The sequence below is a fragment of the Fringilla coelebs genome (assembly GCF_963513975.1).
Source record: "Fringilla coelebs genome assembly, chromosome: 16".
NCBI classification, from domain to species: Eukaryota; Metazoa; Chordata; class Aves; order Passeriformes; family Fringillidae; genus Fringilla; species Fringilla coelebs.
The window spans coordinates 2,953,221-2,981,184 of NC_140042.1; the positions used below are offsets into that span (position 1 = coordinate 2,953,221).

General features: G+C 52.6%; 1 long non-coding RNA gene across 7 annotated transcripts; it reads right to left on the bottom strand.

Moving 5' to 3' along the window:
- Nucleotides 1-21,290: 21,290 nt before the first annotated feature.
- Nucleotides 21,291-27,717, bottom strand: LOC311160083. Of its 7 annotated transcripts, none has more exons than XR_014616546.1 (6): nucleotides 27,321-27,717; nucleotides 27,007-27,175; nucleotides 26,653-26,743; nucleotides 25,689-25,769; nucleotides 24,351-24,434; nucleotides 21,291-23,813 (listed from the first exon to the last, which is right to left on the bottom strand). It is a non-coding gene; the product is annotated as an uncharacterized lncRNA (long non-coding RNA). The 7 variants fall into 7 exon arrangements; XR_014616547.1 differs by having other exon boundaries at nucleotides 21,291-21,983; nucleotides 22,625-24,434; XR_014616549.1 differs by adding an exon at nucleotides 26,096-26,180 and having other exon boundaries at nucleotides 21,291-24,434.
- Nucleotides 27,718-27,964: the final 247 nt, after the last annotated feature.

Sequence of the window (27,964 nt, forward strand, 5' to 3'; positions counted from 1 at the left end):
GGGAACTCTGCATTCCCACCAGCACCTCACCTCAGAGGGATGAAGGCAAGGAACTTTGCCTTGGTCCCACTGGAGATGCTGCTTTTCCATCCATCCTGCATTCATCCTGTCTCTAGGCTGCTCCAAGAGGCTCAGACCCCTCAGATTTGGTCCCTTGCCCACCTGAGTTGCCCCAGTGCCATTCCAGGTGTCCGGGAGGAGCTCGGGTACCTCGGATACCCAGGGATGCTGGGCTGTCTCTGGGGGTAACCATAGTAACGGAGCAGCATCTCTGCTCTCCTGCTGGCAATTTGCTTTTTCATCCTACATTAAGGTGGACCCTCTCCAACTCCTTTCTTCCCCTCCATAAAGGCAATACAAGAGCTCTGCCAGAGGGGCCAGCTCTTCCACTCCGTCCCACACCAAGTTTCATCCCACTAAAAGCAGGATCCAGCCAGGGAAGCAGCCTCCAGCATCCTGCAGGGAGTCCAGGAAGGCAGCAGCTGGAGTTTCTCCTTAACACAGATTTATAATTGTGAGTGGGACAAAATTAGGGGTTTCCTTACACTTGTTGTTAACAGGTCACTGTCAAGGTTAAAAACCTCAAATACTTTAATTTTTTTTTAATTGTAAAATGCCTCTACTAGCAATAACACTCTAGCTTATTAATATGGATTGACTTTTTTCAGCGCAGAATGTAATTATCACCCGTTAAGTACTTTGTTCACCTTTCACATTTCTCCTCACTCGGGGAAGGCAAACACATGAGTCAGCGTCCCTTTTTCTGTCACTTTCAGGCAGTGTTTTTGTGACAAGCCATTGTGAATCAGCACAACACTGCAAAGTTCAGGTCACAAACGCTCCTGAGGTGCTGCTCACAGGGAAAAACAGTGATTTTTACGAGGGAGGTGAAGGACATCTCCTGTCTTGACCCTGGGCTTTGGGGGGAAACCCCAAATGAATACATTTGGAATCAAACTGGGCTCAGCCGTGCTGATTTAAGGGGAGAAGTGAGAAGGGTTTCCCGTGGGATGTCAGGACGGAGAGGATGTGTTCAAGCTGACAGATCAGCATCCCTTCCCCAGCCAGTCGACACTCCCTCTCCTCTTCCCCTGCAGCTGGCACATTTATTTTGGAAACACCTCATTAGGATGTAATTAAGCCTTCCCCTCCTTGCCTGACGACCCCCAGCATCACTCCCGTCCCCCCGGCTGGGGCGTTCCTCGCTGTCCCCTTCCCCGCTCCGGGGTGGCACCGGCGGGGGGGATGGCCCCAAAACCCCGTTCCCCGTGGGTCGGCATGCCCGCCCCGGGGCCTTGCTGTCCGTTCGGGTTCGCGGCTGACTCAGCCCCAGATGGTTCCGCAGCGCTTACATAACGCGTGTTGTGGCGGGGGCCGGGACGCGGAGCGCGGCGAGGAGGTGGGCGCGGGGGCGAGGGAGGGAACAGAGCTAAAGATAAGCCTGGCAGCTCTGACAGAGCTTTGCCGGGCCCCGCGGGAGCCGGCAGGGGAAAGGCTGCCGGGATCGGGCACCGAGCTCGCACCGGGTCCCGTCTCCATCCCCGGGAGCCGCCCGGCCCCGCAGCCCGCCCGTGCCGGGGTCACCGCTCACAAACGGACCGAAAATCACCCCTGCTCTTTCACCACAGTTTTTTCCCCCGGGTGTTTGGTGATCCGAGCGCAGTTTTGGTTGCAGGGCTGAAGCAAGCTGAGTAAAGCCTTCCCAGAGCCTTCGTCCCCATCCCTCCTTCCCCCTCTCTCCTCTGCCTCACCCCTGACTGCTGACCGGCTCTGGAGCTCACAGTGGGAGCAGAAAACTGATGATATTTCTCTTGAAGGGATGTTTTGGGTGACCTTTGACCTCTGTAGAAGTCTTCCTCTTTATCTCAGTTTACAATTTCAATGTACACACAAAGATGAACCTTGTTTTAGGGGAGTTTTATTTTAATGCTCTGGAGATTTGCTAAATAAAAACCATTCTAATACACAGGATGCTGTGGGTGTGATGGCTCTTCCCAGGTGGGGCAGCTGCAGGGTTTGGGGCAGGTAATTCCTTACCTGGGACATTTCTGCACATCCCTCAGCAAAGGGTTAACCACGAGCCCCCAGACGTGGATTTTATTTGTCTGGAGCTGCCCCAACAGGAACCTCCCCCAACCTCAACAAATCTGAACGCTGATTTCATTCCCAAATCCCTTTTTTTCCCAAACCCATGGCTACAGGACAACCCCAGGGGCTGCTTGGGCGTCCTGGAGCAAGGCAGATCCCTGAGCCCTGGGGGGATTCCTGAGTGGCTGAGGGTCCCTGCTGCAGGAGGAGTGGAGAATGGCCATGTCCTGGAGGGCAGGATGTCACCTCTGAGCGCTCCACACTGACACTGGCTGCAGGGGTGACAGCAGGAACGGGCTCTGTCAGGAGAAGGAGCACTGAGGGCTGCTACCAGCCCTCAGATGGTGGCAGGAAGTCCACAGCTCCTGATAATTAGGAGAAAAACGAAATAAATCCTTCTGCAGAAGACAATGTGCAGGGAGAAGCTCAGGCCTGGGCTCCTGCCAGCCCTGGATTTGCAGAGCCACCCACGCAGGATGGGAGCAGAGGGGGGGATTGTCCCCCCAAGGTCAGGGGGACAGGGGTGGCAGCTGGGGAGCTCTGGGTGCCCCCTCACATGCAGGTGTCTGAGGGCCCCTCCCAGGGCAGGTCCCAGAGCCCCCAGCACAGGAGGAGTGGATTTATGGGAGCAGGAATCTGGGGATTACGCCGCCAGGGTCTGACCAGCCAAAAATTGTTAAAAATCAGAATATCCGTAGCTCAAATCCAGCTTAAAAGTCAAACCAATCATCCAAACCATCTGCCTCACCATTGAAGATAATACTACTTTTATTGTTTCCATAAGCTGCTAAGCAGCTTTTCAGCAAGAAAAACCCTCCCTGCTGGGACATTTGTGGCCGTGGGACAGCACGGTGGCCTGCCTGGTGGCAGCCAGGTCCTGCTAGGATGGGGAAGCAGAGGAGGATGTGGGGACCTGGGGGATGCAGGGCAGGGATGGTGCTGAGGGTTAAATTCCCTGTGCCACGGTGCAGATAACCACTGGCAGCCACCTGCTGCCATCTCCCTGGAAATCCACCCATGGAGGAGGGGTGGCACTGCCAGCTCTCCTCCGAGACATCCCAAAATTTTCTGGAGGCTCTGGCAGCTGAGGGTGGTGTGTGGCAGCCTGTAAGGGGAGCTGCCCGTGCTGCTGCCCACCTGACCTTCTCCTAGGGGTATTATTAGCCCATCAGGAGCAGCCAGCCCCAGCCAGCAGCTTTCCATCTGCAAGCCCTCCCTGGCTGTGGGCCAGAGAGGGGAGCTGGGCACGAGCCTCCCTGTTTCCCTGGGGAGATTTTGGTTGGAAGGGACTTTAAAGATCATCTCATTCTGTGAGCCTGCACTGATGCAGGGAGAGCACAAGAGCTCATTCCTGAAATCACCCTGGAGCTGCTGACACTGAACATTGGTGCTGCTGGCTGGCTGCTCCTCCTGCTTCCACCCAGGGTGAGTTTGTTTGGAGACATCATTCTCCCATGGGAAGACACCTGAAACAAAACTTTTTCCTCATGTGGAAATAAGGAAGGAAAAAGAGCTGATAGATCAGCAACCAGCAAGCCACGAGGAACCTGCACTTCTATAGATCATCCAGCTTTTATTTTGTCTGATTTTAAGTGCCTGGCAGGGAGTTGGCCCTTCCTGTCCCTGGGAGAGGCAGAGCACGTCCAGCTCACCAGAGCATCCTGGATTTGCTGCCTCTGCTGCAGAGCCCCAGCTCCCAGCTCCACGTGGCCCTGGAGCCACCACTGCCACCTGGAAAGGGACTTTGCAGTGGCACAGAGCATTTCCCTCCTGCTCAGCAGCAGCTCAGGGCCCAGGACACCCCGGCTGCCCCACGGCCCTGGCAAGGTGGGCTCTGGTTTGTGGCTCATCCAGGACTCTCCTGGATGTTTGGCTCCTCTGCAGCACCCAGGCATGGCAGGGATGTGCCAGGCTCCAGGGATGGCTCCAGGGATGGCTCCATCCTTCTCCACCTCCCAACCTCTGCCCCGGGCTTGCCTGGGGGACCTGATCTGCAGCTGCCAAAGCCACATCACTGATTTTTAATTAGGGAGAGGTGCAATTAGTGAAACACAGCAGAGTGAGAGGAGAAGCCCTGGCCTGTCAGTCTTGGCTGTGAGGTCCCTGACACTTTCCCTAATCAGCCCAGGAAGACACATTGCCTTGACCGAGACAGTCCAGAGGGTGGGGGATGCATCAGACTTTGCTAAATCCCAGCTGGGTTTAGCTCCTGTTCAATGTCTGCAGAATATCACCCAGCAGAGCAGTCTGACGGTTTTTCCCCCCAGGAAAACAGACAGGTGATGCCCACAGCTTTACTGCCCTTGTGTGTGTGTGTGTCCTCTGTGCACACAGCAAGGTAAGGGCTGTGCTGAGGGTGCAGAGGAGGGAGGTGCTGTGTGCCTGCATCCCTTCCACCGTGTGTTTCCAGCCCTGTGGATGAACACAGGCTCTTTGATCTCAACATCAGAGATGTCCAGACACTCCCAGGGATCCAGGGAGGCACAGCTGGGAGGCACCAGCAGGGTCAGACCTTTGGAAGCTGAGTTAGGCTCAATGCATCCTTTGCCAGATCTCCACACGGTCCCACACCATCCATCCTCACCCTGCTGCAGGAGGGATTTGCTGCTCTGAGCTGCAGGTCCTCGACTGCCAGTGCTGTGCTGGGCTGCAGATCCCACCAGGGCCATTTCCGAGATGCTGGCAAACATCCCCTCGAGAGGAAAGGAGCTCAGCCAAGCCTGAAATGACCTGCTGGGGCAGGGCAGGCTCCTCCACTCTGGCATCATGTGCTGGGGTTTATATAAAAGGGGATTCTTTGCAGGATGGCCTGAGCCATGGAGAGGGGTGTTTGCAGCGTGTGGCTCCCAGACCATGGCTGGAGCAGCCCCGGGCTCGGGGAGAGCCCCAGCTCTGCCACAGAGCACTTGGCTCCTGTTGAGGTCAGGCTGGGCTTGTGTGTGGAGTCACAGCACCCTGGGCTGTGGGATGCTGCTCAGGCTTCTGAACAGTGATCACACACGTGATGCCACCCATCCCTGCACCCCCAGCTGGGGCACAGCACCCTGGTCCCTCACCCCATACCTGAGAAATCCGTGTCCTGTTCCTGTGTTCCCACAGAGCCCCACTCTGAACAGAGCCCATCCCTCTGCACCCCGTGCCCCCAGACCCCAGGGCAGCTCTGCTCCCCCTCCAGCACAGACCCTGTGAGCTCCCTGCAGTCACAGCTGCTCCCTCACACTTCCCAGACTTTGATTAGCTCCAGGCTCCTCTCTCTTCTCAGCCCCTTGGGAAATAAAACTCTCCAGTGCTGCAGATTGTTTTCAGGTGGTGTTCAGCAGGGGCTGAACCCTCTGGCAGTGCCACACTCACCTCTGCTGAGGCTGGGGAGGGATCCAGGATGGATTCTTGTTGGAAAGCTGCTCCTGTGCGGCCAAGGGTGTTGGCAGATTTGACTAGCTTGCCAAATTAGTCAAAGTTTATCACAGCCACATCTGCTAGGCTGGCTGCTCTTCTGGGACAGCACCAGGAATGAACTGGGCTCTCTGGTGCTGCTCAGACACAACCCAGTGTGGAAACCACCTGGAAAAAGAGGCAAGCTCAGAGATGGAAGCATTGCAGCGGTTCCTGGGGAGCTGGGCTTCCACCATGGTCCTGTCTGTGTCTCCTTGGTATGCCCATGACTCAATTCCATCACAAACTGCTTTCCAGCTCCTAAGCCCAGTACAATGCATTCACGGTTTTGATTCCCCTCCCCAGACTGGACTGCAAAGCTCTAAGCCAGCTCAAATGGGAGCATCCGTGGTTCCTACACTGTCTCCAGGGCAGGCTCATCCAAAAGAAAGAATCTGGTGAGGAAGAGCAGCCACCCTGCCCACCCAGCCCCTCATCCCTCCCTGCTCCCTGTTCCCCATCCCTGCTCCCTGTTCCCCATCCCTCCCTGTTCCCCATCCCTGCCTGCTCCCTGTTCCCCATCCCTGCTCCCTGTTCCCCTTCCCTGCCTGCTCCCTATTCCCCATCCCTCCCTGCTCCCCGTTCCCCATCCCTGCTCCCTGTTCCCCATCCCTGTTCCCTCTTCCCCATCCCTGCTCCCTGTTCCCCATCCCTGCTCCCTGTTCCCCATCCCTGTTCCCTCTTCCCCATCCCTGTTCCCTCTTCCCCATCCCTGTTCCCCATCCCTGCCTGCTCCCTGCTCCCCATCCCTCCCTGTTCCCCATCCCTCCCTGCTCCCTGTTCCCCATCCCCGTTCCCCTTCCCTGCCTGCTCCCGTTCCCACCGCCATGCGCACGCACGGTGGCAGGACAGGCGATGCCAGGCGCTCCTCGGGCACTGTCACCTGATCTCCGCCACCCCCGCTCCGAGCCTGGACCGAAATAAACCCGGGAGCGCTGCGGTGGAGCCGCCCTGGCACGGCCGGCCCGGGCTGAGCCCATTGTTCCCTGCTAATGCCGGTTCCAGTGACTGATCCCAGAGAAATGCAGATATTCCCCTCGCGCCTCTCCAGCCTCCTGCTGCACACAAACCATGGCTCAGGAGCAGGTGGAAGAGAAAAGGACGTGGTTTTTTTCCTTTCATGTGAATTTTCTTCTTGATAGAAGGTTGCTTGCTTGTGGGGCGAGGCTAAAGTTTCCACAGGAATTATTTTTTTCCTTGAAAGTTTGAAGTTGTTTAAGAAGAAGGGTAAAAAAAACCCAAAACCCTCACATTATATCCTGAAAATATAAAGCCTGAAGCTCCATCTCCCCTGGTCCTGGCAGGGGCCAGTGCTCCTGCTGGGCAGCAGCTTTTTGCTATGTAAAATTGGCATCTCCTTGCAGCTTCCATGGTGCTTCCAAGCATGTGCAGAAATACCTGTGGAAGGGCGTGCTGGGGCCAGCCAAACTCATTTCAGTCGTGACCTGAGCAGGTGCTGGGTTGGAAAGGTCCAAGGCTGGGGCAGTGGCTTTGGCAGGACAGCACAGGAGCTGTGTGGTGACAGAGGGGACACCACAGTCAACGATCTGGGGTTTTCTTCAGCACTCAACTGAGACACACCTGAGACAAACCAGCCTACAGAGGGACTCAGCATTTCTGTGGTAAGCCCTGGGCTCTCACTTGCATTTGTGCAGCTGAAAAGTTGCCTTCACATCCCTGATTTGTCCTGTGGTGCAGAAATACCAGAGACTCTGCCCCAGAGGATCTTTACTTGCAGCCACCCCAGCCCTGGCTGAGCTCAGGATGTGCCCCAGCTCTGCATAAGCAGCCCCAGGAAGGTTTTGCCACAGGAGACCCCACCAGCAGAACCAAAAACTGGGCACCAGCTGCATCTCCTCGTGCTCCAGGTGTCCAAGTGGCTTCCAGGGCCCCTGCCCTGAGCAGGAGACATCAAAGTCTCTGCTAGGCAGAGGAAGGACCAGGCTCTTTCCAAGGAGCCCAGCGTGCTCTCAGCCTGGCAAGGCGATCAAAGGGGAGGAACAGACAGATCTGAGCAGAAAACTGAGGGAGAAGGCAGCAGCAGTATGGTCCTGGAGAAGGCAGGAGCACAACCCTTTGGCTTCCATTCCCTGCTGCTTCCTCTCGCTTCCCAGAGCGCCTCCAGCTCTCAGTGCCTGGGCTTTGCACAGAGCTGATCTCCTGGTGTTCTCTGGGCTGCAGCCCCATCCCAGCAGCTTGAACTCTGGAGCATCCACCAGAGAGGCTCCTGCCCCTCTCAGCAACGTGCCAGGGAAGTCACAAGACCCTGGGCTAACCAGCAGCTCTCCAGGGACAGACCCTGCCTGCATCATGCTGGATTTTGTCCCTGTCCCCAAAGCCTGTCTCCTCTCACCCCCTCTCCCCACGCCATACCTGGTTCTTCCGAAGGCGTCATGACTTCACTGTCTATTTTTATCCAGCCCACTGCTAAGTAAAAGCAGAGTTGACACTGGCTTTTGGAAAAAAAAAAAAAAAAAAAACAAGGGAAAAAAAAAGAAAACAAGGCATTTTTCTTATTGTGTGGGAAAAGATCCATGGGCTGGGTTTTCTTTTTCTTCCCCCTTAACTTGGAGATCTCCCAAAGCAAACAAGTGCTGTTAACTGGAAAATAGGATGATTCACCAGTCCCCTGGGCAGATGGTACCCGGGCCCTCTATTCTCCAACTCCTGGCAAGGGAAAATGCCCCCTGTAAAACCTAAAATAAACAGATGATCCCGTATCCACCGGGGGATCTGCCCTGCCAAGCATCTCCAGCGAGCTCCCGCGTGTGCCCGGAGCGCTCGGGTCATCCCTGCGGGTGTCCTGCCCCAGAGGGGCACTTTGGGGCACGCAGGATCAGATCAGGGCACAGGAGGTTCCCGAAGTGCAGCCTGCCTGTGGGTGCTGCAGGCTGAGGGATGTGCTGGGTTAGAGCCCCAGGCAAAGGGATGGAGCTGGAGCAGAGCTGCTGCTCCCTGACAAGGTGTCTGTCCCTCCGTGGAACATCTGCCACACGATGCCCTTGCTCTGGGGGGCTGAGGAGATGCTGACACACGGGAAAGCTGGCCAGGAGATCCCTGTGGGTGAACAAACCCTGGGGCCAGAGCAATGGAGCAACATTATCTTCCCTGCAGCCTCTGACACGTGTCAGGGGAAGGATCGTTCTCTTCACGGTGTGACTCAAATCCCATATGGACAGTGCAGGAATCTGCTGTCCTTCCCAGAGACAGAGAAAGCCTGTTTTTAAATGACCCCACTTCCTCCCTTCTGCAGGCAATGGAACCTCTCATCCTTATTGCCTTCCCCTTCCAGATTCCCAAATCCTGGCCACACCAGCAACAGGGCTGGCCCTGCAAGGAGCCCTCATTTCAGGGGTACAGCCAAGTGAGGTATTTTGGGGCACCCTTGAGGTATTTTGGGGCACCCTTGAGGTATTTTGGGGCACCATGACCCTGAAGCACATCCCACATGGAAAGCGCCCATCACCAGTGTCCTTTCCAGGCAGGAGCTGTGGTGGCGGTGCTGGAAAATGCTGGAGTGAAAAGAGAACCTTGAGAGGGCCTTGGGGTGACCCAGGAGTGAACTGTTCCCTGTTCCCTGTTCCCAGTTCCCTGTTCCCTGTTCCCTGTTCCCTGTTCCCTGTTGAGATGAGGGTTCCTGGACCTCAGGAGCAGGGCCGTGTTCAGGGTCTGCCTTTCCCTGCCTGGGACATTGTAACAGCAGAGGAGCCCCAAGCACAGGCTGAGAGGCCAAATTCCCAGCACTTTAAAATTCCCCCTTGGAAGCTTTTTGGCTGCTGGAGGCCTGGGTTATTTCTGGATGCACTTGGCAGGAGTGTTTTTCTCCTGCTTCGAAGCAGGGATGAACAGAGAGCTCAGCTCTCTGCCTGCACAGAGACAGCCCCACTGCCCTGGCAGCACCCACACCAGAGTGCCCTCTCCTCTCCCTGCTCTCCAGGCCAGGGATGAGCCCCCAAGAGTGGGGATCAACCCATGAACTGCTCCCTGCAGGAGCCAGAGGCACAGGACACTCTCTTCCTCACTCTCCCTTTAAATCAGACCTTTTTCAGCCCAAAGGTGGGCCCAGCAGCCCCCACTCCTCTCAAAGGGTCTCTCCTGCTCCCTGGGCTTCCTCCTGCATCCCTGCTGGCAGCAGGTCAGCACAAATGCTTCAGCTCCTCAGAGGGCTCTTGGGACAGAAAAACAAGGTTTCTTCAACAAGCCAGGGATGCTAAGCCTCAAAATAAGTGACAGCCAATTGTGGTGTCACTGCCTTGCCCACACTGCCACGGCTGCTCTGGGCATCTTTATCAGCTTTGCCCTCCTCCTGCTGCTTTTGTGCTTTATTCCAAGGCACCCACTCCCCCCACACGCCTTGGGGTGGGCAGCAGCCTCTGCCTGGAGCCCACTCCTCCACCTCTCCCTGCTGTGACAGCCCCCAGGTCACCTCTGCAGAGGGATTAACAGGAGAAATCCCATGTTTTAAAATGCCAAGTATAACGAATAAATTGTGCTGTTACAGATTTAGGAAGGAAATACAGCCAGCACCCAGGAGTTCTGGTTGGGCACTCTGAAGGCAGGAGGTGTTTGGGTTTGGAGGGTGAGGAATGGTTTTAGGGCTATGACTGCTCCTCTCCCTGCTCCCAGGGAGGGGGCTGGGAAAGGCTGGCTCTACAGAAGGCTCTGATTTTGCATAGAGCTGTTCAAGAGAGCCAGGCTTGACCTGGAAGTGTTAAATTCACCCAGCTCATGCAGCAGATTGGTCCCATTCCCCTCCCCATCGCCCAGCCCTGTGGGGTCCAGCTGCAGAGCAGGAAGAAGGGGTTGTAGCCCCTGCTCTGACCACCCACCAGCTGCCCTGCCTGCTCCTCCAGCCAGCTGAACAAGCACCCAGCACTGGGGGATCCTGGGCTTCGTGGTCCTGAGGGGCAAGGGGGGGTGAGGGAGGTGGGAAAGGCACTGGGTGAGGGAGATGGGGAGCAAAGATGAAGAGGTGACCTCAGCCCTGGCACCTGGAGCGGGGCAGGTGGCTGGGATGAGGTGGGTGGTCTCTGGTCCTCATCAGAGACGTCTCTTCTAAGCCTCCATGCGTGGGGAGCTGGCAGAGGTACAAGCATCCCAGAGCTGGGATTTGGGATTGCCAGGATTCACTTTGGCCACGGATGTTCCTGGCCTGGTTGCAGCTCAGAGAGAAGAGATCTGGCACCAGGGGCCCCCAACTCACCTCACACAGCCCTGGGCACTCCTCTCTTGGATCCAGCCCCCAGATGAGCCCCTGGGACACGCCTGTGAAGACCTTTCCAGAAGGCTCAAGGCAGCTGGAGGGTCCTTTTGGTGCCATCCCAGCCAGGGCATGGTGGCAGCTCCTGGGGACAGCGGTGTGATGGGGCTGCTGGGGTGGGAAGGCTGTGCCCCTGTGCAGAGGGGCCAGCATGGCACAGGGCAGACCCAGGCACCCTCATGTCGCTGCCATCACCCCATGGAGGTTGCTCCTTCAGCCTTTCCTCTCCCAGACCATGCTCAGAGGGAAGGAGAATGGGGCAGTAGGAAGAACAGCCCATTTCAGACCCTCATCCCAGGGCAGACACACCTGGAGGAGACCCTTTCTGCCACAGGCTGCTCACACACAGGGACCCCTCTCCTGTAACAGCCCTGAACTCTGAACTGGGAACCAGCACCAAGCCCCACAGCAGACACTGTCCCCGTGCCCCCACTCCCCCACAGCTCCTGTTCCTGCCCTCAGCTGCTGCTCTCCATGGAAATTTGCCCTTTTTCCCCCTGACAACCAGCCCTGCCCACGCTGGGTCTGACTGTGCAGCGCTCCAGGCTCCCAGCATCAATCCATCTGCCAGGCTTGGTGTCACAAGTGCATCATGGAAAATGCCATCGACCCACCAAGGTGGGGACTTCATTTGAGGGCTCTAATGAGGCAGGGATTTAACCTCATTACACAAAGGTAAGTGGAGCTGCTGGGTGCCCTGGGCCAGAGGGCAGCTGGTGGTGTTGTTCCCCAGCTCCTCGTGGGGAAAGGTGTCTCCAAGGACATGTTGGTGCTAGGGAAGGGCTGGGGTGGTGTCTAGAATTGAGTCAACATCTCGTTGTGCTGGGATGCCCAGGCTCCTGGTCCTGCCCAAAGTCACAGGGGAGCTCAGAAACCAGATGAGCTCTGAGCTGCAGCTCTCAGCATTGCTGTCTCTAGGGCTTCCCTCCATCTCCTGGCTCCTTCCTTCCCATCTCCTGGCTCCTTCCTCCCCTCCCGTCTCTTGGAAGCCTCTTAGTGCCTCGAGTTAATGCACTGTTTCAAAACAGCTTGTTCTGGCTTCACAAAAGGGTAGAAAACTCAGGGGAGAGCACTCATTAGGAGACTTCCAGCCTGCCACCAGTTCACTTTACATCTCTGATGAAGTCCTTTATTCCAATTTCCTCATTAATGCACCACATTAACATGATCACTCCTTAACTGGGATGCATTTGCCCTCCCTTCCCTCAGGCCATGCAGTTTAGCTGCCTGGACATCTTTGGCTCCCCAGGGCCTTTGGGACACAGCCAGGACAGAACTGGATGTCCCCAGGACTAAAGCACTGCTGTGGGATGGAGCAGAGAGCCCAAAGGCAGTCAGGAGGGTGATGGGGCAGCTGAGCACCATCCGAGGTGCTCCTCACCTGTGAGCAGCCAGGCACAGGGAGGGCAAGAAAGGAAGGCAGAGCCCCCACTGACCCATGGGCTGGGGCACGTGTCCTCTGTGGCCTGGGGCAGCTCTCACTGCCACCAGCAGCTCGGTTTTACAAACATCAGGGTGATGACTTTAATTCTGAGTCCTCTCCTGCACACAGCAATGATTTTTCCAGTATCAAACACAAGCTCACAGCATCAACCTCCGCTGTGCTGAGCCCAACAGAGCCCTGATCCCTCCTGGATTCCTGAGATACCACCACCATCCTCTGCTCCCTCCAGAAGTGTTTCCTCTCCTCAGCTGGAAGCAGGTGCAGGCTCCTGATAACTCCTCTTTGTGTCCACAAAGGAAATGGGGCGTGAGAACAGCCCTGCACACGAGCAGCATGACAGCCCTGCTCCCACTGATCTCAGCTCGGGCTGCAGATGACTCTTCCCTGCTCTCTGCCAGGCCTGGCAAAGTGAGACACTGTGAATAGAAAACAAAGGCTTAAATGTCCCTAAGCCAGTGATCCCAGTGATGTCCCAGCACACCCCAACAACGAGGATCTCCTCCTCCTCCTCCTCCTCCTCACAGCTGGTGGTGGCAGGACACAAGCACATGGTGGGATGACTGTCCCTGCGTGCAGGACTGTTGTTTTCAGCACACAGAGAGGAGGGTATCAGATGGTGGAAGGTGTCCCTGCCCATGGCAGGGGGTTGGAATGAGATGAGCTTTAAGGTCCCTTCCAACCCAAACCGCTTTGTGCTTCTGTTCCTCTGGCCAGCCATGGCAGGCACTGGTATCTCTGCAGAGCTGAATTGTCCTGAGTTCTTGGTGTAACCAGCATCAGCATCAGGCCAACGTACCATCCTGATGGTCTCAGGAGCAGCTAGCTGGAAGCAACATCCCAAGGTTCATACACTCTTCCCAGCTGTGTATCAGCATCTTCCTCGTCCTCCCACTCCAGAAGATCCAGGCAGTGAATGTGGATCCCCACAGAGAAGTGTGGTCTGACCCACACGTGAAGCAAAAACATCAAAGAACGAAAAGGAACAAGCCCAACAACAAACCAGAAAAGCTTTTGGAAACTGGGAAAGAATCACAGAGTGATGAGAAGGAGAGGAAAAAGCTCTTTGCCCTCTTGTTCTTCAGGCAGGCCTCAAGCCCAACAGACCCAGATCTCCTCTAAATCCCGGGCAACTCCATCCCTTCCCACGCAGGAACAGCAGCACAAGAAGTCCACCCAAGGGGAGGGTCAGGGAGGGATTTCCCCCTCCACTCCTTCCTCCCACCCATCCCCTGAGCAGCAGGGTCAGTGGGCTTCCCCTGAGAGCGGGGACACGCTGTGCTCTCCCTGGTGTCCCGCCAAGCCCACTCGTGTGTATGTGTGTGTGTGTGTGCACACTCAGCAAGCAGTCAGAGCTCCAAGACACGTTCTCCCCGCTGCCTGCCTGCCTCCCTCAACGCCTGCTGCGAGCCTGGTACGTCAGCGCCTGTGGGGGAGAGCCGGTGGGCTGGGGACCGAACTCTGCTCCGCGTGGGCAGCTCCCGCACGCTGCAGCAAGGGCCCGGCTTAACCAGGATCTTCCGCGGGATCCAGCAGCTCCAGGAGCCCCGGGATCTGTGCCGTGGTGACTGGGTGTGTAAAGGCAGCAGTCACGCCTTGGGGATGCCAGAGGAAGGCTGGAGGGGGTGTGGGAGAGGCAGGGGGATGAGGAGAGGATAAATAAGCTGGAGGAGTGAGGACCCCGGTCCTTTCTCGCTGTTGGACGCGCAAATCAAATTTGCCTTTCTAAGAGCAATGAAAAAGCGCTACGTCTTGGCAAGGCTCGGAGAGACAAGGCTAAGGCAGATCCATGGAATAAGTGCCTCCTGCAGCCAGCCTGAAATTGTACTCTACAGTATCACACACTCCTGCCCACACCCCAGCAGCCCCCACTTCAAACCCAGTCAGCACTGGGATTCCTCTGCAACCATGGGTTGGAAATAGGTTGCTGGGAGAGACAGATGCCAAGGGAGAAAGGTTAAACAGACATTGTGCTCCAAGGGGGGAAAAAGAAGGATCCAATTCAGCTTTGCAGTTTCTAAAACAGTCTCATGAGATCCTGAGTGAAGTGTGCGCAAGCAGTTTTGGCAAGGAGAAACAAAAGACCTGAGAGGAGCGAGAGGAAGGATGAATGAACAAAAGACAGGAAAGCTGCACGTGTTTTCAGTCCCTGAAGTTCACTCATCTCTCTTTTCATGCCCAAGTCCTTTTCTTCTTGAGGCACCTTTGGGAAAGGTAGGAAACGGGGGGTGGGAGATTTACTGTCGCTGGGTTTAGCACTAGATCCTATTAACTAAAAAGAATGGGAGCAAGGAGACATTCCCAAGGCGAGAAAAAAATCCATCATTAATTGACAGGTCCCTGGGGGGCTGAAGCGGAGATGTTGAGCTGAATTCAATTACAGACCTGGTCAGAATCAGGCAGGAAGATGTGGCTTCTTTCACTGTGTCAATTAAAGAAGCGACTGGGAACGATAGACTTCTCTGACCCATGACTCAAAACAAGCTTCCATCCGGCACTGCCTGATGGCCCCGTGGCTCCCACTGGGAACAGATGGGCTCATGGGCAGTGCAGGGATGCCAGAAGGCCTCCTTGCAGGCTGGACACTCGACAAAACCAAGCCTTGTGCCCGCTGCAGAAATTGCTGTTCTCTGCAGGAAGGTGGCATCGTTAACAGTAATTAATTTGCAGCTACTGTGCTACCTGAGCAGAACCCAGCACAGCATCACTGAGCCAGCAGCTCCCTCACCAGATCTGGGGTCTCTCTTCAGCATTTCCCTTAGGGAATGAGGAAATAACTGGCCATGTGAAGAGGGAAAGGGCAGAGAAGCTTTCAAAAGGTCCCTGGGCTCTGTGTCAAATCTGCATCACCCCTTTCCTGGCTGATGGAAGCAGCTCCCCTTAGACCACCTGGTGCTGCACAGCCTGAACCCTCCAGCTTTCTGTCCCTGGTACCACAACATAAAATGTCAATGTCAGTAGAATATCACATCCTTTTCCCTTCACTGTCCTCCACCTGGGTATCCCTAATATTCAATTTTCCCCCATTTTCCCTGCAGCAAAGCTCAGCTGGGCAGGTCTCTGAGAACAGGACCCAGATAAGAGATGGGGCAGAGCATGGTGACATTCCCTGTGACCTGTTCCAATGGAAGGTGGCCCTGCTCATGGCAGGGGTTGGAACCAGATGAGCTTTAAGGTCATTTCCAGCCCAAGCCATTCTAGGATTCTATGCTTGATTCCTGCTGGGCTCAGGTGGGCAGGAGTGTGTTCTTCCTTTGTAGGATCAGAAAACTTCAAAGGAACCTCCCTCTGCACCACTGGGAAAACCTGCACATCCTCCCATTTTCAGCTAACTGCTCTCTTCAAAGGAGTAACACTACTGTGTTCCTACTGACACCATTTTACACCTTAAAAAAAAAATCTCTCTTTCTCCAGATTCCCCTTCAAGGGTTGAAAACATCCTTTCTTCTGCTTGTTCCTGCTACTTTCCTTCTCCTTTGAGGATGTTTATTTTACTGAACAGTCTCTCCTTTGCAACACATGCAGCCTATTTCTTACCATCCTGGATGCATCGTGCCTTGCCTGATCACAGGGTGCCATGGGTGGCCTCAAAACCTTCCGGGCATCCCTCAAAAAAAAAAAAAAAAGTGAGAAAACTGATGCCAGAAAGGTCTGATTCCACTCTGGGAGCACAGCCCAGAATGCAGGGCTCCAAGGAATAAGCTGAATAAGGGCTGATCCTGAGCTCTCTGTGGACCAGCTGAAACCAGGAGTACCACAAAGTTATGAAGAACAAAGAGGTCCTATGCAAACATCTCTGTATATTTATAGCTCTTGAATGCTCCTTTCCTGTTGGTGCTTCAGTGGCATTGCCAGCACCTGGGGAAAGATATCCTCAAGGAATGGGCAAATTGATGGAATTATTCCTGGTCAGCTGCTAACTGAAGAGGCTGAGCAGGGGGGCTGTGCTGTTGGGAGAACTTCTCTGAGGCCTTGGGAGGGAGAAAGGAGCCAAGAACAAAGGATCTGTGCAGTGTCAGGCAGGGCTTGGAACGGGAGGAATTCCTCTTTCTCGTGTTCTTGGCTTATTTACAAAGATTCCCAAAACTCCTGCAAGGAGGGAATGAGCAGGATGAGCAATGCTTCATTCCCAGCCCCAGAGCACAGTCCCAGCAGCAAAGGGAGAGGTTTGCTAGAGTCAACAAAACCCAGCAGTGGGCAGGGAAAGGAGATTTTCTGCTGCAGCTCCTCAGCAGACCCTCAGCTCAGGGGACCCTGAGGGTGTGGGGACCACGAGTGGAGGTATGTGAATTCCTCTGACCCCCAGTGCAGGTGGTGTGGAAGGAACAGGCTGTGGCTGTAAGTCAGAGCTCTGGGAAAGAGCAGGGAGGGAAGTCTCAGGTCCTTCTGCCTGTAACCCTTTGGGCTCATGCTTGAGTCACTTCTCCATCCAACAGAGCATCTTCATGCTCCAAGACACTTCCAGCACCCCTCCCCTTCCTTTCTCAGCTTCCTCGGGGTCCAGAAGGTATTGAGAAGTCCTGGAGGTAAAAGAGAAAGCAGCCTCCACTCAGGATGGTGAGAAATGCCCTCCTGCCCCAGTCCTGAGGCTGATTCCTGAGGAGAGGCTCCACATGTGTTCAGGAAAGCTGTCAGCAGGAAAGAAGGGGGGGAGAGAAGGGAAGGGCATGTGCTGTACCCGCCGGCGCTGACTAAACCCTGAGGCTTTGTTTGCTTGGTCTCTCCAGCCCCATAAAAGTCAGATGAGCCTTTTAGGCAGGAGCCTGGGGAGGAACAGAGAGGCCTGGGATAAGTGCAGCAGAGTGAGCCATTCCCTCCTGTACCTCCCCATCTGGGGGGCCCAAGGGAGCCACTTCAGGTCCTTTGGTCTTACAGGAATTCCTTGGTCTGGAGCTCCTTCCCTTGCAAATTTTTCCTTTTAGGAGCAGTTCCATAAAAAGTGCTGGACTTGTGAAGGGCTCAGCCTGAAGCTGAGCAGGGACACAAGACAGAGAAGTTCAGTGACTCCTTCATCTCAGCCTTGCATCCCCACAGAGACATAGTTGAGGAGGATTTTAGAGAGCACAAAACACTCCCAAACCCATTCCTCCAGCCTGGGAAGTACCACAGCAGCAGCTGGGGCAGCAATTATCCCCATGAGGAAGGGAAGGAGTGCTTAGCAGGGAGGTGTAAAGGGAAATCCTACTTTACAAGGGCCCAGTCAGTCCTGCTTGTACCAAGTGACAGACCTGACAGGAACCTGTGACAAAACACAAACAGTGTCTGGTGGGTACAAAACAGCAGCAGGGACTCATTGCTCTCTGCCCCAGCAGGTATTGGGATGCTGAGAGACAGTTCCCAGGTAACACGTGGGGCTTCTTATTTGAAAACTGCTCCTTTTATTATTATCTTTCCTCCCACTGCAAAAGGCAAAGAGAAAAGAGACAGGGAGAGGGAGAGTCGTTTGACAAGCTGAAAACTTCTCTGAGGGGGGAAAATGAATAAGTGGGGAAAAAAATGAATAAGGGGAGGAAGAATAAAAGTGCAGGTGAAGAAGGAAATACAAAGTCAAAAGGCTCAGGGCTGACTCAGTGTGGTGCAGGGTTTGTGAGGGAGACTCTGCCTTTTGGAAATCAGTAATCCAAAGGGCTCTGCATGTGTGCATAAAGTTATTGACTGACTGCATTACATCCACTTATCCCCCATTAAGCAGCAGGCTTCAGCTTGATCCCCAACAGCAAGGAATTAGAGTAACTCTACCCTGCGTTTTTAGAAGGGTTTCCATCTCCCAGGAATCCAAAGTGCTTCAGCAGCCCTCCAGGGAATGCAGGACTGACATCCAGATCCTTCTGGGGTGGAGACTGGCAGTGGGACAGGCTGCTGTGTGCAGCAGAGATGGGAGGGAACCCTGGTGCTTCTGTACAAAGCTATAGGATCCCTATTATGCAAGCAGAGTAGGAAAGGGTTGGCTTCCAAGGACACAGAATATAATTAGCCTATCTCAGAACAAGTAGTGATTCCTCCCCTGCTAAGCTGCTCTCAGTTCAGCTTCAAACAAATCATCTCTGCTCCCTGGCTGTGTCTCCACACACGAGCACCAGACAGCTCTTCACGTCTGGAGGGGACGAGAGGCTCTAGGTCTCCATACAGTCACTGAACATTTTCAAAGCTGACTTGGAAAGTTTTTGTTCTCTTTTTCTGCCCCCACTTCAGTTTTCCACCCCCTCAGCTGTACTGATGCAACTGCTTGTGGATCTATGGGGAAATGAGACCACAGAAATTATTTTTTTAAATTGTTTTTTTTTTAAGACATATTCACTTGCATCACTTCAGCAGAGCAGCCCCAATCTCAGAGCAACACAAAGTTCGGTGAAGAGGTGGAAAGAAGCTCCTGGGGAGGGGAGGGGGAGGAGGAAAGCAAAGGAACCTCAGGTGCCTCCATCAGCTCCTGCTATCCTGAGGTGCTCTGCTCTAGATCCACCACAGCCATGCACAACCCTGGTGACCCTGCAGCTCTGCCAAGGCAGCTCCATGCAGATGTCCCTGCAGCTGGCACGGGGGGACACTCACAACCCCCTTGTTTCAAAGATGCTTCTTTGCTTTGTGTCTCTGGCTTGCACTGCCATGCCCCAGCTGACTGCCCGCAAAGTGGCAAAGCCGCTTTGTCACAGATGTCACTGGAACTGCTGCTTCTCGTGGAGCTAAAGTGGAACTGGGAAGCTCCAAATGAGGAGGAAACTGCAGCTCCCTCCACGGGAAACAGAGACAAGTGAAAGGTTTCCAGGTCATTCCAGACTTCTAGGGCAGAACTGAGGAAAGATCTTGAAGGAAGAGATGAAATCAGGGTGTTTGACCCCTGCCATGACAGCAACCATGGAGTGCCTGTGAGGTTGGCAGAGCAGTGGTCCTCAACTCCTCTGCCTCTGCACCACTTCCAAAAGTCCTGCAGATGGGAGCTGGGGATGATTACGTTTGTTGCCTTGCAAACAGCAATGTCCCTGTGCAAAGTGGTCAAACAGGGAGCTGTCAAACTTCCCTTTACCCCCTCTGCTCCCTCCAGACAGTGCATGAGAGGCACCTTGTTTATGGGCCTGACACTGGGTATGACTTAACCAGCTTTGACAGGGGTGATCCTATTTATAGGAGGAACTCCTAATGCCTCTCATTCAATGTCATGTTTGGGAAAAAGTGAGAAATGAAACAGAAATGACCCCTGAGCTTCTACTTTCAGTAATGGAAATTTCAGCTGCTGACCTGGGCAGGTTGGGCAGCACTGAGCCAGTTTACTCAAGGTCACTGAGAAGTTCAGATCACAGTCCAATTTCCCCTATTTGAATGTCCTTCCTGGCTTGGCCTGGCACTCCATTTTCAAGTCTGGATCCCTCTCATTTTGGAGTCTTTCAGAAATTCAACTGCAATTCAGCCCATTCCATGTGGATGGGAATGTGAGGAGCTGAAGGAGAGGTGTTACTTCCTAGACTGCAACTCAGGAGTTGCATAAATGCTTTGCTAAACACCCCGGAACACAGGTCAAGCACAGGAACAGCCAACCAACCTTCTTTATTGCTCCTTACACACCAAAGGCTTCAGCAGAGGTCAGACCTCATCAGGAGGTACAGCTCCTCCCAAAGTTCAGGCTGGAGATGAGGAAAAGGTTCTTCCCCAGAGGGTGCTGGGGCACTGCCCAGGCTCCCCAGGGAAGGGGTCCAGCCCCAAGGCTGCCAGAGCTCCAGGAATGTTTGGACAATGCTCTCAAGGACAGGGTGGGATTGTTGGAGTGTCTGTGCAGGGCCAGGAGCTGGACTGATGATCCTTGTGAGTCCCTTCCAACTCAGCATATTCTACGATTCTACAAAAACTCTTTTTTTAACCCCTGTAAATTTCCCTAGCACCTCAAAGGATGGCTGGCCATGCATTTGGCCACCAGCCCTGGCCCTTTTCAAGCCCTCTGGTCAGCCCCTGCTCAGAGGAGAGCATCCAGAGGTGCAGTGCTGTGTGATGAGCCGTGCCAGGAGACAGCACGTGTGCGAGGCATCCTGAGCTCCGGGCGGCTACGATGACTCAGAGCCAGTCGCCTTTTTCCCTGCAGTGCAATTGTACCAGGCCCTGACAGCATCAGCTGGCTTCTATCACTGCTCCACATCAGAGCTGTCAGTCCTGAAGACAATGGAAGGTGTGTGGAGGGGGAGGAATTGAGCATCTCTGCGCTCTGCTGGCTTCCCAGAGTGATGCCAAAGTGGCGAGCAGAGAGGTTTTGATGAGCAGCAGCAGCAGCAGAGTTTCTGATTAGCAGCCTGCTGCTGCAAGAGGCTCAGCGAGGACGTCAGTGAGTGTGGCAGCACTGAAATAAAGAAGCGACACTTCTGGAGCTTCCTCCACTGCTGTTCTGTGGGGAAGAGCTCGACTGGTGGTGATGAGAGCTCGGGAGGGCACGGAGCCACTGGATGGTTCATCCATGCTCACAGCTCTGGGATGGAGGGCATCTGTCTTCAGATCTACTGGCTCCAGTGGGCCCTGCAAAGGATTTGAGTAATTTCCTCAGTGCAACTCATCTTCCCCACGTGTAACTTCTCAAACTCACCTGTTGCTGTGGCAGTGACGACGACAGAGAAGGAAGAGACGTGAAAAGCAAAGTCTGGGGGCATTTAGTGAACAAACAAAAGCCTCAAGTGAACAGAAAGATCAGATCTCGCCAGCTGACTCCTCTGCCAAGGAGGAGGGGGCTGTTTGTGCCTCCTGCAGGGTGTCTCCTGTGGCCCAGGTTTGCGGGGAAGATCACCCACGAGGATGCTCAAGCCGCCCTGGTCCCGTGCCTCCCTCGCGCTCGGGGGCCGCTTCCTGCCAACGCCCACGGAGCGATTCGCGCTCTCCCTGCGCGTCCCCGACGAGCCGTGATGGAAAACCTGACAGCAGCAACGCCAGGGTCTGTTTGCCTGTCAGCTCTGCCTTGTTTCGTTCCTTCTCAGCAGACTTGCACCTGCCTGCTGTCCTCGTCTTGCACTTATGCACCAACGTCCCTCAGCACAGAAATCAGCTTTTTATTCTGCTTCTAAAGCACAGAACACAAGGACTTTGATGCCATCTAGATATTCTGTTTATTCTAAAACCAGGGCTAAGGGAAGTGTTATATTGATTATTTTCCAGACTCAAAGGTTAGGTTCAAAGCAGGGCAAATGATTTGGGAAAGGTCTTGGTAAATCTGTGAACCCTGTCAGAACAGGGTCTGTTTCTCTTAAAACTCAATCCAAAACCTGAAGCAGAAGTCCACCCTTCCCTTCAGGATGGACTCAAGACTGATTCCTAAAGTGCTGAGGCATTATGTAAAATAAATTAGCTTGGTCTGTGCAGGCCCAAGTACAATGGGTTTCTAAATTAAGCCCTTGTAAATGGAAATGGTAAGACAGGTGTGAGAGAAGATACCTACAGGCTGGAGAGCTTAATCAGAAATGAAAGTTGCTGAATGGACCAGCCAGTGATTTCAGCAAGTATTACGTGGTGCTGCTGCAAAACAACAACAAAATGGCCATTGTTTTATTGATCCCACACAACCTGCTCTGCCCATGGTACTGATGCCTCAGGCACTGTGTCACCGTGCTCCTGAGAGCTGCTGCAGTGACAGAAGTCACCACTTGTCCCTGGGCCCTGTATGGCCCCCGCCTGTGAGTTTCCACCCAGCCCCCACAGGTGAAATGCCCTGTGATGACCAAGTGGCATTTCATCTCCACAGTATTCCTCTGGAAGTGACACGTGGGGAAAAGAACACATTCAGCACCAGGACAAAAGCTACAAAATAAGCAGAAAGGGAGGAAGTTTAAAAATTAATCACAGCTCAAAGTGCTGTCAAATTTTTCCTACCCTTGCCCTTTCTGGACACACAGCCATCACCAAAGATTAAAACTGATTGACTGACCAGGTCAGGGCAGAGCAGATGTGATAATAGGAAAAAAAGTGAATGACTTCAAACTGTCAGAGGGCAGGGTTAGATGGGATATTGCGAAGAAATTATTCCCTGTGAGGGTGGTGAGGCCTTGGCACAGTTTGCCCAGAGAAGCTGTGGCTGCCCCATCCCTGGAAGTGCCCACAGCCAGTTTGGACAGGGCTTGGAGCCACCTGGTCTAGTGGGAGGTGTACCTGCCTGTGAAAGGGAGGCTGGAACAGGATGATCTTTAAGGTTCCTTCAACAAAAGCCATTTTAGGATTCAGAACATTGTGTTAGACTCTCCTGGAAAACAATTTACAGATCTCTTCCTCCACCCCCTTTCCTCTGTAGCTCATTCCTGTTCCCTTGCTATGAAAAGTTTGGTTGTCTTCTCCTTTTTCTGTCTGAGTCTTTCCATGGCAGTTAGCTGCCATGGTGATAGAAGTTAGAGAAATTAGTAAGAAGAAGAGTCATAATTAACAATTGACTGACAGTCCCATCTGACCTGAGACAGTAGCTGAAAGCTGCCTCCCACTTCAATCTGCTTGCCACGAAACAGCCAGGAACAGGCAGATCCACTAGCCAAGGTGGTCTGGCTGTTGGCTCCGTTCCTGCAGTGGCTGCCCTCAGTGGGTTTGGTGCTCAGAGCCTCGGTGAGGATGTGTCACCATTGCCCTCTTCTGGATCCACAGCCAAGCCTGCTCCAAAGATGGGAGATGTCACCGTCCAGTGATGGTGACACGTGGTGACTCCAGGGGAGCTGTTTCACAGGTGACCACTGGGACCTCGTGCAGGTGCCTTGCACTATTTCACCCCAAGAGCTTCAAGTTCCTTGTGTTTTTCCTTCCAGAGTGGTAGGAGAAACCTCCCTCCTTCCCTACACTGCAGGGCAGGTTTACAGCAGATGGTGGCTTCAAAGGGAAGGAGATATTAGAAAACAAATTAACACTAAATATATGACTAATTCAGGATCTTTGTGAATGTGTACCACTGTGAAAGGTGGGTGGTTCAAAACCTCCCAGGAAAAGGGGGGATCTCAGGTTCAAAAGGAAGGAGATGTGGTTAAGCTGAGGAACTTCTTGCCACAGGATGCTGTAAAGGCTAAAAATATATATGAACTTAAGAACCTGGAAAAGTTTGTGGAAGAGAAATCCAGTGAGGGTTACTAATTACACAGAACTTCTAGCCATTTATATAAGTTATATTTCTACATTAAATACATATTTATGGAAGAAAAGGCTTCCTAGTCTATTCGAGGTACCTTCTTTTGGGATCATAGGACATGATCCTGAATCAGCCCTTTGCTGACCCAGTATAACTCACTCCTGTTTGTATGAATATGGAAAAGCAGGGGTCAGGTCCTCAGCTGTTCCCTCAAGGTTTTATTCAGCTTGAGGCAGGTGAAGACTCAGTAATTGCTCAGTAACACACTTGGGGCCTGGCCCACCATGGAGCCCTTGAGATCTGGTGTTTTTGTAATGCACAAAATTATGCAGAAACCTCACTGTTTTGTACAGGGAGGAAAATTAGCTCAACTCAACAAGGCACATTACTGATGGACTGAGCGAGGCAATTTTTCACACTCAGCTGGAAAGAATTTCTGCACTTGTCTGTCTGCTGGAGATCGTGCAATATGGTAACAGAGAACCAAACCTGACACTGGAAATTATGGGGCTGTTGTCAGCATCCAAGGACTGAAAATAGGCAGGAAATAGGAATCTGGTGAGGAGTTTCAACAGCTTGACCCGGCTCTGTAATGGACTTTAGAGTCAAGAGCAGGTTGATGACAGTTGTTAATCCCTTCTAGCACAACCCTCCCTCACAGCTCTGCCTGTGCTCCCTGCTGTTAAATAATCTATCTCCCAAACAGGGGAAAAATAGGAGCTGGCATCTCCTGTTTCACCCGGCATGGGGGAAAGGAAAGATGGGGGAGTGATGTGCCCCTGACAGCAGGGAGAGTGATGGATGAGGGAGACAGGAGAGGTGCCTGGAGAATGGTGGCTCCAGGGTGAAGGACAGAACACAGGGGACATATACCCCTGAGACAAGGATTTAGGGGGAAATCGGCACACACATCTCTTGAGTCAAGGGTGGATCAGTGAGGTAGAGTGGGATGCAGGCTGGGATTATCCAGAAAAGTAAGAATGAAAAGCAAAGTGCTCCTAGTGCAATGCAGTTGGTCCCAGCACAGGATCTTAGTGTGAACAGTGTGACAGAAGGGACAAACCCACAGCTGAGGTGTCCCAACATTGTCTCCAGGGGGTTTCTGCCAAATGAAGATCCCAACATTGAACTGCAGAGGTCTGGAGAGGAACCTGTGAGACAGAGGTGTCCAAGGGTGATAAATGGGACACAGAACAAGCAGTACACAACGTGCATGAAAGAAGCTCCTCAGGGCCTGGGTGACAGAGTGCCTGGAAGATAGCTCAGGGACTAAAAGTCAGGATTCCTGACCCATGATTAAACTTTAGCACATGTTAACTTACACTGGACAAAAGACACACTCTGCCCCAGTTCCCTGCTTCCCAGCAAGTGTAAGAGTCATTGTCTGCTCTAGAAAGAGAGCATTCTCCATTCATGTTTGGGAGGCTCCTGGAGAGCAGAAGCTGTGCAAGTGCAGAGCATTATCTCCTCAGCATCCTGCAAGAACATGCCAGCAACATTCAACCTCCCCTGAAATCCAGTGGCAGGTCACAGCGATTGGCGGGTCTCGCATGTGTGTGACTGTGAGTCACCCAGGATTACTGATCTTCATATTAATCTATTGTTGTAAATGACTTGGAGCTGCCTACAGACAATCCTTCAAAGTATGGAACAATGGAGAACCTGCACATCTGAATAAAGCCTCCTCTGCATGGCAACTTATTGCCATCGTAACCAGCATAAACAAGAGCAATTAAGACAATTTCAGAGCATCACCTCCTCCCTCTGGGGTCTTAATGAGAGCACGCTCAGAAGGGGGCTGGAGCAGAAGCAGCAAGGGCTGGGAGTTAACTTGTGCAGGAAAAGAAGGGTAAGGGAGAGTGCTGGATCCAGAGGATTGCTCCTTTCCACTCCATAGTGTAACACAAAGGGCAAGCAGGGGGAGAGATTCAATCAGCTCTGGGGTAGATAGAAAAGGCTCTGAGAAGCAGAGCTTTTCTGCTGTCTAACCCTCACACCAGCTGTCTCTGCAGCTTTGCTGATTCTGCTGACATATCCAGGTGACCAGAAGTAGCCAGAAGGGCTGAGAAAGACACAAACAGCACACAGAAGGATAACAGGCTTCTGAGCCATAGTTCTTGGTAGACTCAGGATTGGACTGATGGCCTTTTAGGAGCAAGGTGTTCAGGAGGAAGCTCTTCAAAAGATGATGATTATCCATCCCAGAAAATAAATACAAGCCTCCACACAGTGCTGTTGGATTAGTGTATAGGTTGCACATGCTCCATAAATCTTTGCTATATGCTACTGATCTACGAGCACTCAGACAACTGAGAAGCTGTTTGTGGGCGGCTGTACAGTGAGGAGAGGTGGAAAATTGGGAAGTTCTCCTTTGAGGAATGTGTCAGGAGATGAGAGGGACTGACCTGTACAAATACTCCAGGGAAGGAAGGGAGACAGCTCCTATCAGCTTGGTGATGGCACCTCTTTCTTTGGAAATCTGGCCCCTGGCAATGGAGAAGAGATGGATGGGGCTCTGGAGCAGAGCTTTTGTGAAGGTTTTCATAGGATTGAAGGAACTACATGGTTTTCGACTGACTCTCTTCAAATTTAAGGCAGAAGTCAAAAACGTGGCTCCTGCACTGTCACAGTGTATAAATAGCCTGATGGAAGCATAACAGCAGCTCAGTTTGGTATGTATCATGCACTCAAATAATTTCATAAAAAATCCCACAGAATTCTATCCAGCTACTCCTGCAAGAAGCTCACCAGCTTCTGTTTCATGTGTGTGCAATGACAGCTACCCGTACTTCAGGTGAATCACAAAACTCACCCTAGAACCAAAATGGTTCTTTCCATTCTCTGCAGAGACAATTTTTTCCTTTTAACTTGAAATTTGCTATCATAGATTTGATTGTCTGTTTAAAAAGAAGAAAAGTGGCACATTAACTTGCAAAGAGAAGAAAGGAGCTAAATCTGAGACCTCTTATCTCAATCTTCCCAATGCCTAAGTGCTGGATAATTGGAATTGCTCACTGAGCCATAAAATGCAGTTTTGCTCAGATGTTCCTAACCCCAGATAGTCTTCTCCTTTCTGCTTCTCCTTCAGAAGCACCCTGGTTCTAAGATCTCCGGAGATATGTGAAATCTGACCTTCAGTGGAGAAAGATCCTACTTAAACTTCCTAGAAGCCAGCCAGCACTTGATAAGTGCTTTGCAAAATGAGCAATCCACTTTTTTGGAGACAGGAGTTTTTTGGAAGCACAGGGTCACTCAGCCAACCACATGGACCAGTTTTCCCTCAGCTAAGAATTTTCACAACCCTCCCAGCCAAAGCACTTCTTACCACCAGATAGGTTTTTAGGAGGGAAATAGCTGGGAAAGAGTCACCTTTAGGAAATTTGGTCTATCTGCTGTGCTCATTGCCTTGTGCTTATCCTGTGTGCATCGCCTTGGATGAGTGTGCAGAGCTGGAGTCCACCTGAAAAACACAGATGAGTCTATAAAGAGAAATAACTATTAGTAGTTGCTGATATTCAAGACAAGACAGCTTTCCCCATGGATATCTTGTTTGGGTACTGCCTGGAGGGCAAATAGTGAGGACTCAGCAATTCTGAACACCAGCTTACATATTTAGGAACATCATGTCAAATGCATCCTAAAATACAGGGAGAAAAAAGGCCATTTGACAGAGAAAAATGGGGAGAGGTAAACAGCTGGATCTGTTCTGTGTCACTGACTCACCAAGGGACATGGAGCAAATCACTTTATTTTTCCATGATTCAAATACCCCCTTGCAAAATGAGGCCAACAGCAAAGCAGGTCCAGCACTTCCCAGAGCGCTCAGGTTTGTACCTGGTGGGGTGTGTGTGTCAGCTGGGGAGCACCAGAGTTTTCAGTTCACAAGGAAGGTCTGTAGAGAGACATCAGTGTTTGTTAATCCGTGCTTTATAATGTTCTGACATCTGGAAGGGCAGAGCAGAATCGTTATTGTTCAGATGATGACCACCGTGTCCCTTATAAAGAGGAAATTTAAAATAGGAAGTGGTTATAATTACCATTTTGGACACCATTCCAGGGGCATCATTCTCAACACAGTGCTGGGATTATAAAGTAATAGCTGAGGGAATGTCAGTTTACAATTCCTTTTTTCAGTGCAGCAGAGTGTGAGCCAGTCCGATCCCTGCTATCTCCTTCCCCGACATCCAGCCGTGCATTTCCCAGTACTGCTCGTTCAGCTTTCTGAGGTCCATTGTAACATTAACAAAGGCAGCCCAGTGATATTGTTACATCCAATTGATGGATGGAGACAGAGAAAAAACTCCCAGTACCTCTAGAAATGAAAACAATAATCCTGTACCATTTCAAATGGGAAGAGAATTTCCCAGATAAAGATTTACCTGTCTCCTGCTCTAAGGCAAAGTGCTGTTGCCCGTTCCAAGCTCACTGGCTTTGCTCTCCACTCCACACAAGGAAGTGAGAACCTGCCTTTGGAAACTGCTAACCTTTTCCTGCATGGGAAACCAAAGGAAAGCACTTTGTTTGGGAAAGGCTTGCGCTGGGATTCATAATAAGCCATCATTGACGTGACAGACCTTGTTGTTGACTTGGAGCCAAATCTTGAGGTCCTTGCCTGAAGGATCAGAAGGATTTGACCCCAGGACTGTTATTAGCCTTGACATCACCAGCTCCTGACATGGGA